The sequence below is a fragment of the Miniopterus natalensis genome, chromosome 4 (assembly GCF_054644295.1).
Source record: "Miniopterus natalensis isolate mMinNat1 chromosome 4, mMinNat1.hap1, whole genome shotgun sequence".
Classification (NCBI taxonomy): Eukaryota; Metazoa; Chordata; class Mammalia; order Chiroptera; family Miniopteridae; genus Miniopterus; species Miniopterus natalensis.
Genome location: NC_142084.1, coordinates 59,700,493 through 59,720,017, shown reverse-complemented (window position 1 = coordinate 59,720,017; position 19,525 = coordinate 59,700,493). Strand labels below are relative to the sequence as shown.

The 19,525-nt window shown below is 42.1% G+C and overlaps 1 protein-coding gene and 1 non-coding gene across 4 annotated transcripts in view; one reads left to right on the top strand and one right to left on the bottom strand.

Moving 5' to 3' along the window:
* Positions 1-5,937: 5,937 nt before the first annotated feature.
* Positions 5,938-19,525, top strand: part of EXTL3 (exostosin like glycosyltransferase 3) — a 95,112-nt gene continuing 81,524 nt past the window's right edge. For 2 of the 3 annotated variants that reach the window (XM_087816564.1, XM_087816565.1), the window contains exon 1: positions 5,939-6,019. The gene's annotated coding sequence lies outside the window, so the exon portion shown is untranslated. Of the gene's footprint in view, positions 6,020-19,525 lie in introns of all 3 variants that reach the window. The other variant, XM_087816563.1, reaches the window with a different exon arrangement.
* Positions 13,691-13,812, bottom strand: LOC148093305 (small nucleolar RNA SNORA1). The gene has a single exon (XR_015714461.1). It is a non-coding gene; the product is annotated as a small nucleolar RNA SNORA1 (small nucleolar RNA).

The following is a 19,525-nucleotide window of genomic DNA, read 5'->3' as shown; positions in this document are numbered from 1 at the left end:
GCAGAAAGACTTGTGTCTTTCAAGGAATTGATCCCTTTCATCTAAGTTGTCAAATTTGCAGGGATAGAATTATTCATAATATTTCTTTACTATCCTTTCAGTGTCCCTAGGATCAGTATTCACATTTAAAAAAATGTATTTAAATAATGTATTTATGTACTTTTAACATACATCAGATCTTTCATTTCTGATACTAGCAATTCATATCTTTTCTCTTTTTTTCTTGGTTATCCTGACCAGAGGTTTATCCATTTTATTGATTTTTTTCTTTAAGTCAGCTTTTGGTTTTGTTTTCTCTATTGATTTCCTGTTTTCAATTTCGTTGATTTCTGCTCTAATTTTTGTCATTTCTTTTCTTCTTCTTACTTTGGATTTAATTTGCTCTTCTTTTTGGGTTTCCTGAGATTGAAGCTTAGATAACTAGTTTTAGATCTCTTTTCTTTTCTGAAATATGCATTCAATATTATAAATTCCCTCCAGCACTGTTTTCACCACATTTTATAAATTCTGATAAGTTGTACTGTATTTTCATTTTCATTTAGTTCAAAATATTTTAAAATTTCTGTTGAGACTTCTTCAACCTATGTGTTATTTAGAAGTGTGTTGTGTGACCTCCAAATATTTTATCAACTTTTAGCTATCTTTTGTTATTGATTTCTAGTTAAATTTCATTGTGTTTTGAGAGCATACTTTGTATGGTTTCAGTTTGTTGTGTTTTTTTAAAATTGTTAAGGTGTGTTTATGGCCCAGAATGTGCTCTATCTTGATCACTATTTCATGTGTGAGCTTGAGAAGAATGTGTATTCTGTTGTTGGGTGAAATAATTGATAGACATCAATTATATTTGGTTGACTGATGGTATTGTTGAGTTTAATTATACCATACTGATTTTCTGCCTGCTGCATCTGTCCATTTCTGATAGAGGGCGGTTGAAGTACCTAAAGTCCCTTTTGCCTGAGATTCATACAGGTATTCTCTTGATTAGTGTTAGCATGATATATCTTTCTCCATTTCTTGGATTTTAAAAAATAATACATTGGATTATTGATCTGATGCAATATTTAGAAATTATTGATGAAATTATTACTGATGAATAATTACTGATGAAATTATTACTTCAGAAAATGTAGCTATTCTTGCAAAAGTCAGTATACTACGCTATTTTCAATCATTCGTACCTTAGTATGAATTAGTATATAAGATCCTTTCAATAAACAGGTAAAGATAATTTTATGGGGAAGGAAATAGGGAAGTTGTAAGAGGTTAAGAGTCAGTAACTGAGAGAGGGAGATGGAAGCCCCCACAGGGAGGAAGGAGAGGCAGTCAGATACAAAAGGCAAATCTTATGCTTTTCAAAGCTAATGTCTGAATGCCTTAGAGCTTTCCTTTCTAAGTGAATTCATCAGCAGTTGTGCACCGAGCGTGGACTTGGATATGGAAATGGAACTAGAAACACACGAGGGCTCCCAAGGATGACCGGGGTGACCACAATATCTTGTGGCTCCTCATAGTCTGTCTTAGAACTTGCTGTGGTTTCTCTCACCAGGCTGAGGAAATTGAGGGGAAGACAAAATTGATTTCCAGGCTTATTCCCCAAGGTTCCTTTTTGCTTCCTTCTTTAAATAGACACATCCACTTTTATCATCTCAAGCCCTTTTTGACTCAGGCTGTGTCTAGGTAGCTCAACCCTAGGAACAGGACGTCCTCTCAAAGCCCACTGCCTGTCAGTGCCTCGGTCCCGAGCGGATCTGTCCAGGCAGGACTGGCCTTTCAGCCAAGCTGAGTATGTGGTGTGTCTTGATGGAGTGCTTTGGGGGGTGCCAAGGTTGCCACATCCAAAAATTTCCTTTTCCACTCATGTCTAAAATTCTACCCTTAATGATTCATACCTGTTGTTAACCCCTGGTGTCTGGAAGGAAAAGACGCAGAAGGAAGACCCTGGTTGTTTACTTCCTAATTTTGCTTGGGGATAACCCTTGATTAGAGTCATAAAGCGACTTCAGAGTGTACAAATTGGAATGTCTTACAACTTCCCAGTAAATGCTGAAAGAATTCAATACAAGGCCCCAAAGCTTTGGAGCTGGGAGAGAAAATCAAAGAGGCTTTCAGGGACTGTTTCTTAGGAGGCAGGTTAACAGCAGTGAGCTGGTTTTCACCTAAGTCAGGCTAGATCATGGCATTTCACATACGCGCGGTTGAACGGCGTTGTTTGTGTTCAGTATGCTGTATCGCTTACGCTCATTTAAAAGCATATGAAATAGAATTGCATGCGGGCACCCTCACTACCCCACCTTGTCTTTGTTTCACCAGGTTTATTATTATAGTAGTGACTTGCTAGCTTGACTAAAGATCTGCTGAGTATTCAAATGACTACTTACTATAATCTCTCTTCTTCCCATTTATCTCCCATCAACCAATTCATATATACACACCCCACAGCAATCTACACATATTGTTACTTTCTGAGAATGGCTGCATGTGGGCATTTATGAGTATCGAATGTGGATCCATTTTACCACCCTTTGCTCAGCCCTATCTCTAACTCCAGGATTACTGGAGCTTCCTAACCAGCCTCTTCAGGCTCCACTAAACACTCCCACTTTCATTATGTGGCCCAGGAAACATTCCTGGACACAGAGCTGGGTTTGGGCTCCTTTTTCACTATTTTCTACTTATAAAGGGTTCTCTAAGATAAATAGAAGTTAGCCAGGTCTACAATAGAAATAAGTTCTTATCATGTGGAGAGGAAACACATGTGCAATGTATGCCAATGTTCAGAGCAGAATTATTCACAATAGCCTAAAGGTAGAAACAACCTAAGTGTTCATAAATAGATGAATGGAGAAACAAAATATGGTACAGCCATACAATGGAATATTATTCAGCCATGAAAAGGAAGGAAATTCTCACACATGCTACAACATGGGTGAACTTTGAAAATGTTATGCTAAGTGGTAAAAGTCAGACACAAAAAGACAAATAGTGTATAATTTCATTTATATAAATATCTAGAATAGGCAAATTCATAGAGACAAAAAGCAGATTAGATATTAACAGCGGTTAGATGAAGTAGAAAATGGGGGGTTCTTGCTTAATAGGTACAGAGTTTCTGTTTAGGGTGATGAAAAATTATAGAAATAGTGGTGATGGTTACACAACATTGTGAATGTATTATGTCACTACATTCTACACTTAAAATAGTTAAAATGGCAAGTTTAATGTTACATGTATTTTGCCACAATAAAAAGATAGTAAAAACAAAAAAACCTGGGGGTTTAATAATAAAATCATACATGTGACTTAGATGCCAGACATGGGAATAGCCCCATAGAGCCCGGAAAAGAGTAAAAGTAAATAGGAAGGTCTAGAATCAAGCAAACATAGCTTGTCTGGGAACAGCCACCTAGATAAAATGAAGTTACCAGGAGCAGAGTAGTAAGTAAAGATGAAGAAATGAGTAGAAGTCAGACCAGGAAAAACCCGTCTCCTGTGCAAAAGAGTGAAGTCTACCCAGGGAGGGGTTTTTAAACAAAAAGGAAAATATGTATGATTAGGTTTGCCTGTGAGAAAAGTCACTCTGGCAAGTGTGGCAGAGCAATGTTGAGCCCTGGCCACCATAGCTCAGTTGGTTGGAGTGTCGTCCCGTACACCAAAAGGTTGCGGGTTCGATTCTGGTGAGGGCACATACTTAGGTTGAGGGTTCCATCCCTGGTTGGGGCTCATATGAGAGGCAACCAATCAATGTTTTTTTTTCTCTCTCTCTTCCTTCATCTCTCTCTAAAATCAATTAAAAAACATATTTTCAGGTGAGGATTTAAAAAAAATATAAGAACAATATTGAAAGCAGAGTGACGAGTTAGAACACTGCTGGGTTAGGCTACTACGCAGGAAATACAGTAGTCCCCTCCCCTTATCCGAGGTTTCACTTTCTGTGGTTTTAGTTACCTGAGGTCAACACATAATCACAAGAAGAAGGGTGAGTGGAGTACAATAAGATATTTTGAGAGAGAGAGAGAGACCACATTCACATAACTTTCATTACAGATGTTATAATTGTTCTATTTTACTATTAGTTATTGTTGTTAATCTCTCTATTGTGCCTAATTTATTAATTAAACTCTATCATAGGTATGTGAGTCTAGGAAAAAACATAGTGTATATAGGGTTCAGTACTATCTATGGTTTCAGCATCTGCTGGGGGTCTTGGAATGCATCCCCCCCATAGGAGGGACTACCTGCACCATTTACAAGGCCCCTAATATCCAGTTTAAGTGACAGGAGACTCACCAAGTTGTTTTGGTTTGTTCCCTGCCTTCGAACAAGCTTAACTTGTTCTAACGGGAGCCCGCGTGTGTCCTCCACTGTGCTCAGCCTGACGCCCTGCCCCTAACCTGGGAGAGAGCCCATGTGGGGTTTGCTCCGTGACACGAATCATCTGCGTGAACCCTGGAAGCTCTAATCTAAATGTCTCTCTTCCTGGCAAGGTCCTCTCAGGAGAATCCCTATGCTTGGGAGAATGCCCTAAGGAGGAAATGAAAGAGGGGTGTTTCCGTCCAGTCCAGAACCTTCTGACAGCCTCACCTGAGCTGCCGCCTGCCTGGTCTCCTACTCAGGCTGCATGAGCTTCTCTTAGCTCTGGGAGAATTCGCTTCTTCCTGCCTGGTCCCCTTCCCCACTGCCCTGGAGGCTGTGTGTGGACCAACAACTTAGAAATGTCTGAAAGGTTATTTAATTAAAATAAAAGACCTTAAGCCCTGGCCGGGGTGGCACAGTTGGTTAGAGCGTGGTCCTGTACCCCAAAAGGTTGTGAGTTTGATTCCCGGTCAGGGGTCAGGGCACATACCTAGGTTGCCTATAGGAGGCAACTGATGGATGTGTGTGTTTTTTTCTCTCTCTCTCCCTTCTCCTCTCTCTAAAAATCAATAAAAACATATCTCATGTGAGAATTAAAAATAATAAAAAACAAAATAAAAGAATCTTGAGGCACATTAAACCCTAAGCTATTTACATTGCTCCCAAGTTTCTTTTACATTTGTCAACACATATTTTCACATACTTGGAATCATTGGCTGTGTGCTTTCTTGTGTTCTGTGTTTTTCATTTAACATTATTTGTTAGAAATATTCCTACATAGTGATAATGTTCATAGTGTTATTTCAATAGCTACATATTATTTCTGTGCTTTTCACATATTATTAGTCAATTGTTATTTTCTGATTTTTCACTATATTTTTGCATAATTTATCTTTTTTTTATCCTTTTGAACTATTCCCTTGAGGTATATACCCAGAAGAGACAATCCTGGATTGTACACTTTTGTAGTTCCTGTTACATATTAATCCATTCTTCTTTAGACAGATTGAGTCCATCTGTGGTTTCACCACAAATAAAACTAAGGGTGCAGATTTTCCCATCATCTCGACATCATTCAGCCTTACCATTTTAGAGTTATTTCCCCTCATTTAGCTTTCCCTAGTCTGAAAGTTGCTTTAGTTTTTTTACGTGTGTGGGAGGCTTCCCCAGGCACTTTTAAAGCACAGGGTTTATTTTTATCTCTTGCTGAGATTTGAGCGTTTCGCAGCAAACGTTAGCTCCCTGCAGCAGCCCCATAGGTAGGTGGTCCGCCTTTCCTCTGGGCTGCAAGCCTCCCAAGCTCCTGACGCGCACCCCGGGCGCCCTTCGGAGCTGCGCCCACCAGGGGTCAGCGCAGGCTCGGTTTGGGGCTCTGGCTTCCCACAATGCACCGGGCCCTGGAGTCGGCGCGTCGGAAAGTGACGGAGCCGCGGCAGCGGAGGCCCAGCCACCGAGAGTTTGCTAGGCTCAGACCGGGATGCCGAGGGGCGGGGCTTAGGGGCGGGGCTTCGAGGGGCGGAGTCTCGCAGGGGCGGGGCCGCATAGGGGCGGGGCCAGGGTCCGCCGCCGGCGCCGCCGCGGCCGCAGTCCCTCCCGCGGGAAGCCACAGGCGCTCAGGTCCGTCCTCGGCGGCGGCTGAGACCTCGCCACCTGGCGCTGCCGCAAGGTAGGGGCGGCGGGGGAGGGGGACGGTGTGTGAAGTCTTTTTCTTAGTTGTGCAAACGGGAAAAGTCTTCAGCTGCTAAAATGTGTAGAGCCGGGGCGACCAGGTTCGTCCGCAAACTCTTTTGTCTGCGCCCCTTCCTCCCCTTCCCGCGGGCCGCCGGGCTCTCGGGAAGCTGCTGAGGGGAGTTCGTGCGAGGGCAGGTTCAAGCTCTAGGCGCAGCCCTTCCTGTGTACGGGCGAGCCCCGGGGGGCGGTGAGGATGCGTGAGGACTCGGGTCGGTGCGGGCTGGTGCGAGGGTTCGTGAAACACCCGAGGTCGGTCGGGGTCTGTTTCGCCGCGTGAGGCAGGGTCGCGAGCCCGGCCGGCTCAGGGACCTGAGTGGGCGGCGGTGTCACGTGTCCCGCCCGCGCCACCCTATCAGGGGTGGCTGCCCTGTGATTTAAGCTAGTGGGTGCCCTCAGGTTCTCACAGACCCACCGGGCACACCGCCCCCACAGCTGCTTGTAGTTCCTGCTGCTGCCACACGGCAGAGCCCCTCACAGCACAGCTGACCCTACTTTGGGGGTCCCCCCAACTTAGAGCTTTTCAAAAAAGTAAGGCTGGGCAGGTAGAAGCCCTGGAATTCGGGGCACCCGGGCTAGCTTAGGGCTGTTGGTGTCTGTCCTCAGCTTGTTTCTGGGTCGCGCTGCGTGGCTCCGTCTGGCCAGCCTTGCTGCCTGTCACCCTAGCACCTCGGGGTGATAGCGCCCACCTGTAGTAATCCCAGCCCGAAAGCTCCAGGCTGCAGTGCTAAGGTGACCCCACCTTTGCCCACCTCTAAAGGCTCAGAGAAGCACTTCAGTCCTCTGGTCCCTATCCCCAATAAGTTATATTTTTACAGGTGTGTTTTTTCTTTAAAACCCTATATTATATACCCATTCCAATAAATATCGATTGATTTTACTTGTGAAATCCAAGCAGTTTCTTTTATTGTTTAGTAAAAAAAGGTTATAAGTAGGAAAACGACCTAAGTGATATATTCTTCAGGTGAGCATGATCCTGATTAACAAATTAGCTGGTAGTAAGAGGCAGAAGATGGAAAATCAGGTAAGCTTGGTTCCAAAACATTTGTGCTGTTAAGAAGAGGTTGGGCCCAGCTGGTGTGGCTCAGTGGTTGAGTGCCATCCCAGGCACCAAGAGGCTGCCAGTTTGATTCCTGGTCAGGGCACAAGCTGGAGTTGGGGGCTCCATCCCTGATGGGGGTGTGTGCAGGAGACAGCCAGTTCTCATAGATGTTTCTATCTCTCTCTTTTTCTCAAATCAGTAAAAACATTAAAAAAAAAAAAAAGAGGTTGGACAATTATCTTTATTGTTCCTTCCAAATGTAAAATGCTATAAATGAACACAGATTCCTTTTTTTGTTGGACACACCTCTTGACTCAAGATAACAATCAAATGTAAGAAAATCCTTTCAAATTATTTCAAAACAGGTGCAATCACCTCACCTGTGCCCAAGGAAAGACTCTAGGATTTGTTAGGATTCGAAACCTTTGTTAAGCAGAATTTCTTAATGGTCCTTAACTCTATCTCTGGGTGCTTGCCTTCAGAAGTGTCAGTTGTCTATCAAAATATGAAATTATGAATTGCTCATTATGTATAATTTCTATTTGGAAAGTACTTCCTATGTTTGACATTAATAGTCATTTAAAAGCATTGTGTAGTTGTGAGTAAAAATGGTACAAACCTTTAAAAGATTAAAAGCAAGAAAAACATTGTCTTTGCTAGTAGACATCCTCAGTTAGTGGCAATAAGTGCAAAAGATGAAACCAAAAGCTAAATAAGTTACTAATAGTCAAAGACACCCATAAGAACTAGAGGGCATTGTTTGAAGCTTAAAGAGGCAGTTTAAGGACATGTTAAAGATAACTTTGCACAGTGAGCAACCATCAGTGAGCCCATAGCCTCAAGAGATTCATGTGGAAAGACACTGACACAAGTGTCAGAAATATATAGACAAATTCATGGGTTCCCTAAAAATAAGCAGATCAGATGTTTCTCACATTAATTGTAAATAGTGTGCACGTTAGGTTAATTTAAACAGTTGGCCCGTTGCTTTTACAACCTTCCAATGCCTTTATTATTTCAAAAAAGGCACAGCTGGCACAGTTCTTGCTTCTGAAAGAGGCAAATTGAAAAAACAACACTGACCTCTAGCCACAGGCTGACGTTTATAGGAGTTAGCACAAACAAGCAACTTATAATTTATTCATTTCTTGAGCAGATATTTGGCAAACACCTACTGGGTGCAAGACTGCACTCATTGCTTTAGCCCATTCCTGATGAAAAATAGCCATGGGTATGATTTCTTATTGGAGGCTGTGCCATCAGGACCATACAAGAGGGGCCTAGGATATTTCTCAGATGCTGAGGAAGCAAAAGCATCTCTCAGAAGAACCATGAAGACACGAGGAGCTCAGTTGAAAAACACACAACTTATTTTGGAGGGAGAAAGGAATAAAGTACCTAGAAATATTTCCCCTTTGGCCTCCAGCTTTGTGGTGCCAATTTTTAAAAAGCTGCTTATTATATTATGATACTAATTATAACATTAATGATAGCAGTAACAAAATCATGGAGGTAAAGTGGCAAGATGTGAGGCTTGGAAAGATAAGAAATAAGACTGAAGATAGAGGTAGGGGTCAGATCACAGAAGGCCTGGTAAGGGTGAGGGGAGCCACTGAAAACTTTAGCAGGAGAGGGACAGGATCATAGCTGCTTTAGACAGCTCACCCTGAAGCCTGAGTGAAGGATAAACTTAAGAGGCCAGGAGGCAGGAAGAACTGTTAGGAGGCTGTAGCAGTGATTAGGAAAAAAATGAGAACTTAGCATTTATAGAATGCATTACCAATTTCAGCTTTCTCATACATCATTTCATTTGGTTTTCATAATGGTCCTTTGCAGTTAGTAGGGTAAGATTCATATATTCATTTTGTAAGTGCTTACCTCAGTGCTTTATGTACATCATCCCTGACCTTTCTAAAAACCCTATAAATTAGGTATTATTAGCCCACTTTACAGAAGGGGATATTGAGGCAAGGTAAGGAGCAGCCCCAGGCCCAGTGTCTAGTGCAGGACTCCTGAATAGCAGGTGGGTCCTGCTCCTCTAGAGAATGAGGCAAGACAACCCTTCCAGGCAAACCTACACCCTGAAAGCACCTCTCAGGAGTCAGCATGGCAGTAAGACCACAGTGCCCAGCTTCTTAAGCACTTCTGTCTCTGCAAGAGTCCCATTGAACAGAACAGTGTGGCAGTTCCTCAAAATAGGAAACAGAATTACCATGTGATCCAGCAGTTCCACTTCTGGGTATATACCCCAAAGAAGTAAAAGCAGGATCTCAAACCTGTTCATACAGCCATGTTCATGGCAACAAAAGGTGGAAAAAACTCAAGTGTCCTTGATGGAGGAATGGGTTAGCAAAATGTGGTATATACAGGCAATCAAATATTATTCAGCCTTAAAAAGGAAGGAAATTCTGACACATGCTACAACATGGATGAATTTTGAGGACATCATGCTAAGTGAAATCAGCAAGTCACAAAAGGACATACTGTATAATTCCACTTATAGTGGTCAGATTCATAGAAATGAAAAGTAGAATGGTGGTTGCCAGAGGCCAGGAGGAGAGGGGAACTGAGAGTTGCTGTTTAATGGGTACAGAGTTTCAGTTTGGAAAGATGAAGAGTTATGGAGATGGATGGCAGTGATTTATGTACACTAGCGTTTATGTGTTTAATGCCTCTGAACTGTACATTTAAAAATGGTTAAAATGCTACACTTTTTGTTATGTGTATTTCACCACCAAAAAAAGAAGTCACGTTGACATCATGTTATGAACAGATGACCGAAGTCCAGGTGCATGTGATAAATTACTGATAAGGAAGACTAGGAAATGCATTCCAAAGGTAAAACAGACATCTCATGAAACCCGCCCAAGAAAAGAACGCTAGCTGCATTCCTAGAGACAGATCACAGAAGCCTAAGGCTGGAAGGTATCAGAGATACTGGTTAGTGCCACCTTCATTTTTTACAGATGAGAACAGTGAGGCCCAGAGTTACTGAGTGATTTTCCCAGAGTTAGCAAGTTCAGACAAAGGGAGAATTCACAGCAAAAACCTGGCCTTTGCCTGATATGGACAAGGAACCACTTTGGGCTGACAGACAGAGGTATGCTCTGGTTTTCTTAGTTAAGCAGAGAAACCAAGTTTTCCGTTCTTTATCAGCTTTCCTGCAGCAAATTCAGGGGATTATAATTACTGAAGAAATTTGGGTGCTTAGAATTTGGTGTCTGGTTGCTGACTTTGTCTAGGTATATAGGTGGGAAAGTGGTGATGAGTCAGAGTTCATTCATTCATTCATTCATTCATTCTTTCTCAAATATCCGAGGGACTGTGTTGTGCTAAATATCCTCTCCAGTTTCCAATTTTTCTGTCTAGTAACAACTGTCTGCCAGCTTTATTCTAGCTGTTCTGCCAGTCACCCTATGACATAAACTCCTAGTTATATAAACTTTCATTGGCTCCTGGAAAGGTGTTAGGGGAACAGGTAGAGTCAGAGGGGAGGTGATCTGAGGTGAAGTGGCAGGGTGTCAAATGTCAAAGAGAGTTGTGATTCCAATGAGGAAGCCACCCAGAGCTAACGGATTCTCATTAGGATGGGTGTCCAGGGCTATGGATGCAGAAGGCTTGGAGTGCTGCTCATGTAACTCACCCTTGGCACAGACCAAGTGTGGGGACTGCCTGGTGTTCTTAACGCCTGCATGGAGGATCAGAGTGATGCATGGAGACAAGCAGAGGTACAAAGAAAGAGGAAGAGATATAGAAGAGAGTGCAGCCTGGAAAAACCCTGATTTTCATGGAATGACATCTCCATCTTGTGGCTTATAAGGAGAAAGCCAGGTTGGCTCTTTACAACTATGTGCAAATTGTGAATAGTGTACTCCCCCTTTTTTAATCGTTACCGAGGATATGTTTTTATTGATTTTTAGAGAGGAAGGGTAGAGAGAGAGAGAGAGAGAGAGAGAGAGAGAGAAACTTCAATCGGTTGCCTCCCATATGCGCCCCGACTGGGATCGAACCTGCAACCTACGTATGTGCTCTGATTGGGAATTGAACCCTCAACCTTTTGGTGTACAGGATGATGTTCCAACCAACTGAGCCACCTTATCAGGGCAAGCCCCTTTTTAAAAAAAATCCAGTATCTGGACCTGCCTGCTTCCAGGAGACCTGAGGTGTAGGATGCAAGGTAAAATATCACTTATAAAATCAGGCACTAGGGTAGTTTAGTAAAACAAGCACCATATTTGAAATTACTTAAGAAGGAGGGACCCAGCAGGAAAGGCACAGTGCCTGCCATATAAGAGACACACAATATATTCTAGCTATTTTTAAAATTATAAAACATAAAAGTGGTCATAGCAGTGAAGCAGAAATAGAGCCTACCAGGCACCTGAGATGAGATGTTTTGGCATGGAATTTGGCTTTAGATTTCTTGGAAGCCACCATATAAAAGGAAGCAGGTTGGTTACATCATTTTCTTGTTCTGGCAAGATAAAATATACAGATTCAATTATAGAGAAGACATTTTTTCCCCCCAGAACTAAATTCAAGGAAGGATTTATCACATGGGCTCCCTTGAATATAATTTTGAAGCTATATACAGTATCTTCAATAACATTTTATGAACAACTCTGAAAACTTCATGCAGATGAATGGTTTTAGAATGCAGCAGCACTCTACTTACCTTTGGTGCAAACTATCTGGAGTTTTGAACGTGTAAAGTCTTTTTCTGTTAGAATGCCCCAGGGGTAGGGTTCTGGGAGCATCACTTTGAGGAAGTTACCTAAGGATGAGTCAGAAGAACCTTCGGAACTGGGCAGAATTGGATAGCTGGGTGGGAAAAGGTCTGATTGTATTTGAGCTCTGTCATCTTTACTGTCCTCATGGGGTGGAGGATTCCCTGGCAGGAAACAAGAGCTAAGTGGTCAAATAGGCACTTAAGTTTTGAAATGAGAACAGAATAAGCCCTGTGCTACTCTTGTCACAAGATGCCAGGCTCTAGGAACATAAATGCCTGCTGCTGACGGGTAGACCAGCAGTTCACCACCAGCCAGTGAATATACTTCAGATAAACAGGAGGTTGTGATGTAGTGGGAAGGCCATGGACTTTGAAGTGAGATAAATATGGTTCAGTTACTAGCTCTGCTACTTAGTAGATATGTGATTTCACAAATGACGTAATTTTTCTGATCCTCAATGGGATATTAATATCTACCTTGCATGAGTCATTTTACTGATCAGAGATAAGATATATAAACAATAATAATAGTAGCTAACAATTATTGATGTGTGACTCAAGCGAAGCATTACGTTAAGTGCTTTACACGCATTATTTCACTTATTCTTCAAAGCAGCTCTCTGTGGCACATACCACCTGGCACCTAGTAGGTGCTTAACACATGGTACATATTAGTATTATTGGTATCAGTTATAATAATAAATTAATCAGGTGAAAGTGAAAGAGGCCATCTTTGCCCTGGGAATTAGTAGTGCCTAGAACAGAAGTCGGCAAACTCTAGGCCACAGGCCACATTTCTCTGTGTTGGGACAGTTGGTGAACTAAGAATGTTTTTTTGTTGTTGTTTTTTTAAATTCTCACTTGAGGATATTTTTTTCCATTGCTTTTCAGAGAGAGTGGAAGGGGGGGAGAGAGAGAAACATCAGTGTGAGAGACCCATTGATTGTTTGCCTCCTGCACTTGCCCTGACCAGGGCCGGGTATCGAGCCTCCAACTGAGGTACGTGCCCTTGCCCGGAATCTAACCCCAGGACCCTTCAGTCTGCAGGCCGGTGCTCTAGCCACTGAGCCAAACCGACCAGGGCAAGAATGGTTTTTACATATTTAAATGGTTGAAAAAATCGAAAGAACAATAATATTTCATGACATATGAAAATGATATAAGCCCTGGGTGAGTAGCTCAGTTGGTTAGAGAGTTGTCCCAATACACCAAAGTTGAGGATTTGATCCCCAGTCAGGGCACATACAAGAAACCACCAATGAATGCATAAATAAGTGGAACAACAAATCCCTCTCTCTCCCCCCCACTCAAGTCAATAAATTTAAAAAGAGAAAATGATATAAAATTCAAATTTCAATGTCCATAAATAAAGTTCTATTGCAACACAGCCATATCCTTTTGTTCACAAATTGTCTGTGGCTGCCTTCATGATACAACAGCAGAGTTGAGTAGTTGGTGACAGAAATACATATGGCCTGCAAAGCCTAAAATATTGACTGTGTGGCCCTTTATAGAAAGTGTTTTCTGACCCCCGAACTAGAATAGACTTCCAGGGGTCAGGGCAGCTGCAGAGCAGAAACCAAGCCAACCTCAGTGTAAGCAAGACTGCCCAGGGGTGAGTATTAAGAGATGGGATCCAGAAAAGCAAAACTCCCATCACCCTCATCCCTGGGCCCGTGGACAAAAGACGTGGTAGGCTGTTCTAGGGCCAACGCAGACAGGTTGAGGAGAGAAAGAGGGCTTGGGCTGGACCACCTATCTCCGAGCTCAGCCAGTCTGGGACTAGAACTTATTGAAGATGTAGGCTGAAAAATCTGGGATGTGTGAGTTGTTTTTTTTAATGTTACTGGTCTCATTGTCACCACTACAATAAAATTACCGTGATGGAAGCATAACCTGTGTCTCAATGTGGCCACATTAACCATGAACAACAGTGTCCGTTTTCATCCAGAACGAGGTTTGCGAGCCATTCATTTTTTTTTATGCCTGTTTTTGTTTGCTTTCAGTTCTGTGTTTGTTTGCTTTATCCTTTGTGTTTTAGCAAAAATTCTCTTTCAGAGATTCTAATCTTATCTAAGCTAGCCAGGGGAAAAAAGGATTGATTCACACCTGGGCCAGGATAAAGTCCAAACTTAACTGTTCTTAAGCCATACGGTGTCTGGCCTGGCCCCTTCTCACATGTCTAGACTCATTTTCTGATTGTTCCCTACACACCCTGTGCTATATATACTCATGCTGTGCAACTTACAGCCTCTGGGAGTAAGCCTGTTCCACATCTCATTTTTTTTTTTTTTTTTTTTTATGTACACTGCTGCTCCCTCTGCTTTCCAACGTTGCACATATTCCCTTCCTGGAAAATCCTCATTCTTTGAGACTGCTGAAATGTCACCTCCTCAGTCAGGCTTTCCCGACTCTTTCTGCCTATCCTGGAAGAGACGATCATGTCTGCCTCTTTGCCCCCCTTACCTGCTGTCACAGCACTTGTCGAGCACTCTATTGGCATCAGTTGCTGAATCCTTCGAGGTTAGGGATGATGCCATCTTAGCACATCCCCGCGCTTCTGGGTTGTGGTAACCTAAGTGTGTGAAGGCTGAGAAGGAGAATCAGAGCATCCTGCAGGGCCAGGCGTGGCGAACTTTCTAGCTCAGGAACCTGGAAGAGATAGGTAAGGAATGGGGCAGATAAACGAAAACCCAGGCAAGGAAGGCCTAGGATGGCAAAGTTCCTGCTTGGGTTTTTGTTTTTCCCTTATGAAGAATATTGACTGATTCACTAGAAGATACCCTCTACTCTAAACTGCAACACTACTCAGAGCATCCAGTGTCACGCCTCTCTAAAGGTATATATCACAAGACTGCATTGCAATTTAAAGACATTTCAGGAAGGGCTGAGACAATATGGTCCAAAAACTTTGTCGATGATGAAACTATATGTAAGGTTACAACTTGAAAATACAGGGTGGGGCAAAAGTGGGTTACAGTTGTTCGTATGGCAAATACAATAGTTAATTAATAAATAATAATATAAGAATAAACTGTTTCTCGTACTCACAACTATAAACCTACTTTTGCCCCACCCTGCACACGCGGCTGGCCAGTGTGGCCAGTAGATGAGATCTTTCAAGTGCAGATGTCTCACATGAACTCTTATCACTCTCAACGGAAACTTAAGAGTCTTGACACTGAGAAGGACCTTATCTAGCAGCCTCTTGGTGTTTGGTATTTGCTCAACCCAAGGGTTATATGGCTCTTAAGGATTTGTTGCTGGTAACTTTGAGTTCTTAATTGGGTGACCACTGAGATCTCAGAGCCACAGTTTGAGTCTTGTTTTGTGTTTCAGACCCAGATTCATGATCGCATTCTAGCCTGCTGAGTCTCATCCGCCACTCTGGGCTCTGCCACACCACTTGGGAGATATCTTGGAGGTTTATCTCCATCAGGTTGGCAGTTTGCTCTGTCAGATTAGCAAATGAAACTCATTTTCAATCAGTAATGAAAACTATCCCAGTACTAACATTTTTCATTTATAAAAGAGACCTTTTGTAAATCAGACGTCTCACAATAATCAAACATTTACATTCAGATTCCATTCTTTCCTTGACTTACAACATTTTGGTAACACTGGGATGGCTTCTGTCATCAGGTGGGCCCTCCTAGTTTCCAGCCAATTCTATGTTTTCCTAGCTTTTCTCCTATTCTTCGCAGCAGTTTTTCAGACGGCTTCCATTCTCCTTAAAACTCCCACCCTCAGGCTCTCCTCACTCTTGGCAAATGGCCCTGCCTGCAACTTTATGGGGAAGACAAGAGGCCATCAGACAGTAACACCTTCAAGTTCCTGCTGCTCTGCTAAGAAATGTAGTTAATTCTGCAGGCACCCGTCTCTTTTTCTGCCCTGCTCCAGCAGAAGAGGAATCCTTCCCTTGAATTAGGGCCAGCCTTTCCATCCGTGCCTTGACCTGTGCTCTTGACCTCCTCCCTTGTTCCTTCCCGGGGACCTCTCTCAGTTAATTATTCCCTCTCCTGCGTCCTGCTCATTAGCTTTTATACATTCTCCTCTCTCATCCATCTGAAAACACCTCCTTCTGGCAGCCCTCCCCTTCACAGCACAGCTCCTTGATTTAGAATTGTTTCCATTCACTGACCTTCCTCAGCGCAGCTCTTCAGTCTGGTGTTCACTCCCATCCCTCTGTTGAAACCTTCCACACAAAGGCCACCAGCAACCGCTTTGTTAAAGCCAATGCATCTGTCTTAGTGATTGTCTTACTTAATCTCTCAACAGCATTTGCCTTTACTGACCACATGCTTCTCTTTGGCCCTGTGCTTTCCTGGGCTTCTCCTCTTGCTTTTCTTTGGGCCATCTTCCTCAGGGCCATTTCTTCAGTGCTCGCTCTACCATGGGCTCTCTGCTCTCACTGTCCCCGCTCTTCCCGGAACTCATTTGGTTCCAGGTGACAGAACCCCAACTCAGACTGAACTAAACAATCAATCCACCAAACCACCACCACCACCACCACCACCACCAACAAAAACAACAAAGGAAATGCATGATCCGTGTGCCTGAAAAAGTCCAGGGGTAGAGCCGGGGCAGCTGGTCCACAGAGGTGAAGTCAGGATGCCACAGACAGCCTCGCTCCCTGTCTCTCAGCTTCTTTCCCTCTGTGTGGCTCCATTCTCAGCAGCCTCTTTCCAAATGATGGCAAAGCGCCCGCCAGCAACAGCAGGCTTAGAGCCAATCCTTTTAGCAAAACACAATGGTACATTTTCTACCCAGTTTCTTAAGCTGGACATCTAGGCATCATCTTTCCCCCTCTTTGCCCACATCTGCTTGATCACCAAGTCTTATACTAGCTTCTAAATCTGTCTCCGTCCCTGCTGTTCGTATTTCAAGTTCAGGTCACCGTCTTTTGTCTAGATTCCTGCAGTAGCCTCCCAGTGATTTTCTGCCCTGGGTCTTGCTGCCCTACAGTCTTTTCTTCGCATCACAGCCAGGGTCATCTTTTGGAAATGTTTATCTGATCCCATCACTTGCCTACACAAACCTTTGACAGGAAGCTAAAAGCAAAACTCCTTGTTCTGTTCTTACCATAAGGCCTTGAGTGACACAGCCACTGCTTGCTTCTGTTTTTGCTTCTCACTTCATCCCTTGTTCTGGATGGTTCAGCCACAGAGGCCAGGCTAGCCAGCTCTCTCCCACCATTTCGTGGAGTGCTCCCTCCTCCTGGACCACTTCCCTCCCGGCCCCCTTCCTAAATAACTTCCACGTATCCTTTTCAGGTCTCAACGTTAGATGTAGCTGTGCTGAGAAAAACATTCCCACACGGTATTGTGTGCAGACTCTTCCTGTTAGAACATTCTTCTTTTTCCTTCTTAGCACTTTGCACACTTTATCGTAATTGCTTATTAAATTTAATACGGTCTGTGAAGGCAGGTATTTCCCTTGTTTTGTGAAATATCCCTGGCATCAGAGTAGACACTTGAATATTTGTTGACTTGTAAAACAAAATGGAATGTGATTGGAATAGGTGATTTCCCCATTTCCTTCTAGATATTCGAGTCTGGGTTGATTATATTTGCTACTGGAAAATCTAAAAGTATAGTGTCTGCTGCTTTCCTTTTTTATATGCTTATTGGTCCTCCTTAGACAATAGTCAAGTTTTAGAACTGAAGAGAATCTTAGTAATCATGTAGTGCTAATTCATTTCATTTGACAGTATGGAAGAGGGAGCTTCAAGGGGCTCAGTAGTAACTTGTACAAACCATGGAGCTCTTTACATAATTGGACTAGAACTCAGAGCTCATGACTTTCAGTCCAGAGTGGCTATGATATCAGCACTTTTACCAGACTAGTGTAATATGATTTTTATATTAATTCAAAAGAATCTCATTGCCTCACATGTTTTACCTTTTAAAATGTACTCCCAAGTCCTGTACATGTCAGCAGGTTCTATCAGTTTTTTTAGGATGAAAATTACTCACTGGTCTAGAGATGCCTAAATTATCCCCTAGAGTCTGTCCTCACAGGTCGGGTCAGGTCAGGTCAGGTTGGGTTGATATTGTATGTTGTTGGCGCTCTCACACACCACCACGAAAACCTGGAAGGTACACATTTGATTTAGTTGTTCTGCCATTTCACCTCAGAAGGGTAATTACCAAGGAGATGCCATCTGGATTTGATCTGAGGAACACGCATGTAGTATAAGAGAAGTAACAGACCTCTTTGTTTAACTCTTTGTGTGAACTGCTCTCCATTCCTTCTGGGAGGCTTACTGAGGGGCACCCATTAGGAATTAGGAGCTTGGAAAGAGAATTGCTTCTATAAAAACCATGTTGATGTTTGGAATAGACTGGGTAAGGGTGACATTCTGAACTAATTAAAATAGAATTGGGTGTGAGTGAGAAAACACATGTTGGGAAAAATTTCTAGTTAATTTCTTAAATTTATTTTTAAAATTAAAATTTCAATTTATTAAAAATTTAAAAAGACATTTTTAAATTGAAATGTCTTTTAAATTGAAATGGCCAAAATGGAACCTGTTGATCAAAGCATTATGAGACTTCAATGAATGGACCTATTCCAAAAGGAAATTCCTTGAAAATTCCTCAAGCATTGACTTACAATAAAATGTTCAATGTATCTTTTCATTATGATCCCTTGCTTTACCTGATTATTTCAGTTACCTGCATTACCTACCCTTGTGCCTGTTGCATGTAGACTTGTTATGTGCTTCTGAGTCTTCTCATGTAGTTATGATCTTGCTTTTGAACTAAAATTTAAGCTCCTCTAGGCCTAGGGCTAGACCTATGTATTTAATTTCTCCCCAATCTTACCATGGTGCCTAATGCAATGTTCTGTGTATGCTTTTGATGATGGAGTTTTATTTCCCTGATATGAGTGGGGCCAACCAGTCTCTCTCATTCAGGGTCAACATTGTTGTTTTGTTTTCATCTTTTCTCCTTTCTTCTTAACTTGGGGTTGTTGTGGGTTTTTGTTGTTGTTTGTTTTGTTTTCTGAAAAGAGAGAGAAAGGGAACATATAAGGAGATAACCAACCAATCTCTATTGAGGGCTTGCCATGCATTTGCCATAGTTCTTGTTACTAAAAAAGAAACTAGAAATGAAGAGAAAGACAAGTTAAAAATGTATTTAAAACAGATGTTTGTGCTTAAATTAAAAAATTCCAAATGTAGCCCTTTGACCTAGCAAGTCTACTTCTGGAAATCTATCCTATGGAAATAATTGAACACAGGCAAAAAGATTTAGCTGTAACATGTTCATCGCAACCTTGTTTATGATGTGGAAGAATTAGGAACAACTTGAATTTTCAAACATGGGGACCTAACATATAATAAACACAGTGGAATTCCTCAGTTAAAAACAATGTGTTTACTGACATATGAAGATAGTTACAATTTATTACTTGGAAAACTTAAGTTATAAAATGTGTCCAGCTTTATCCCATTTGTATAAAAGGAAAATATACAAAAATAACTAGGAGGATATACATATAGATTATATGGTGATAATGAAATTAATTTTTTTCTCACCTGGGTTTAAAACTTTTCTACAATAAACTTCTATAAAGTTAGTTTTAAATTAAAAACTGCTCCAAACAAAATGGTTTCTAGTAATGTCATTATTTTATATGACTTTTTTCTTCAGAAGTATTTTATTGTA